Source organism: Monodon monoceros, unplaced genomic scaffold (assembly GCF_005190385.1).
Source record: "Monodon monoceros isolate NGI ecotype Baffin Bay Population unplaced genomic scaffold, NGI_Narwhal_1 Super_Scaffold_5, whole genome shotgun sequence".
NCBI lineage: Eukaryota > Metazoa > Chordata > Mammalia > Artiodactyla > Monodontidae > Monodon > Monodon monoceros.
The window spans coordinates 106,898,719-106,900,378 of NW_021703782.1; positions in this window are offsets into that span (position 1 = coordinate 106,898,719).

The following is a 1,660-nucleotide window of genomic DNA, read 5'->3' on the forward strand; positions in this document are numbered from 1 at the left end:
GAGGTAGGTACTTCATTAGACCCCTTCTACAAGGGAGGAGCTGGGGCTCAGAAAGGGAAGGTGACAGGTTTGAGGTCACACAGCAGTGTATGGCAGACTGGACCTGGCACATGGTCCTTGACACCAATGCTGTTCTGAACGCTGGGCTGTGTTTTTCCTGGGATAAGTACCCCCACCCTTGGCTGGCTGGGTGCTCCGGCAGGGGGGAGGCCCTTCTAGACAGTTCCTAGAGCCCAGTCACTGCCCCACCCTGATCAGTCCCTTAGAAAGTCATTCAGCCACTATATTGTGGGCAGTGCTGGGAACCCCCTGGTGCCACCTCCTTTGCCAATCTTTCTCACTGGACACTCGTTGGGGCAACTTTCCAAAGAAGAAGGACCTCATCATCTCATCACCTCCAAATCCTCAACCTACCCACGCATGTGCCTCTCTGGATTGCTGTGGCTAATGCCACCTTGGGAGACACTCAGCCTCATCTTGGGGGTGATTCCTTTCTGGGAAGAACTCTCACTCATGCAGAACCTGGGCTGCTGGTCTGCAGGTTTTCAGGGGGGGTGTGCAGGGTGGGTTTGCTGTGCGTGAGTGGGGAACGGAGATTCTGAAGGCCTTCGTCCTGTGGGCTTATCTTTGTTGCTATAACATTATGGCTCTACAATGGTGGCAGGGACTTCAGAGGGCCAGGCCTCCAAGCAGCCTTCCTGGGGAAAGAACTGTAGCATCTGGAGGGCTTACAGTCTCAGCTTCACCACCGGGGGCATCTTTTCTGTGCTTTCCTTGCAAAACAAAAACAAGAGCAGAGACTCAGGCTGTCCTCTCTCTTTCCCTGTCACCCATCTGTCAGTCTGGCTGTCAGTCTGGCTGTCTATCTACCCTCTGGGTGTAAACTAGGAATTCTGGGGGGAAACTCTTTCCTCCCGGTTTGGTTTTCCTTGGGGAGGGCCTGGGGCATTCTGGAGGTGGGCTCCGAGGTGTATGTGTTGGTGGGGGGAATGCATACACCCCAGAAGCTTGAGGATGTGCTGCTTTCTGGGGGAGAGTACCTGGGGCCAGGCGGAGTGAACAAGGCGGACCCAGGACTCTCCTCCGTTAAATCAGGGACGGCGTTGGGGTGCATGGGGGGTGAGAATGGAGTTGGGAGTTCCAGACCTTCCCTGGCAACTGTCTCAGAGTCGCTCCCCCCTCCTCTGCGGAGGAATTTGTAAATGGAAGCGGGGCTGCTAATCCCTCCACTATCACCTCCCCAGAAACTTGTTGGGGGATTAAAAACAAAGACACACACACCCAAACACTGAACTTTCCCATTCCTCAAAATATGGGTGGGGAGGGTGAAAGGAGGACACCCCTTGTTCTCCCCCTCCCCGCCGCCAGCCTCCAGCCTGGCTCAGGCGGGACCCCCTCCCTCCCCGCAGCCGGAGCGATGGGGGCGGGCGAGGCGAGGAGGAGGGAGGCAAGGGGGCGAGGTCTGCTTCAAGAAGGGGCGTGTGGCCGAAGGAGCTCCCGTTTGAGCAACTTGGGAGCGAGCGAGGCGGCAGAGAAGGGGAGGGAAGAAAGTTGGTTTCCCCCGACGTCAGCGCCGGGCGGGCCGCGGCGGCCGCGGAGCCAGGAGGCGGCCGGGAGCGGGGCCGAGCGCGGGGCGGCCGGGGCGCGCTCGCTCCGACCC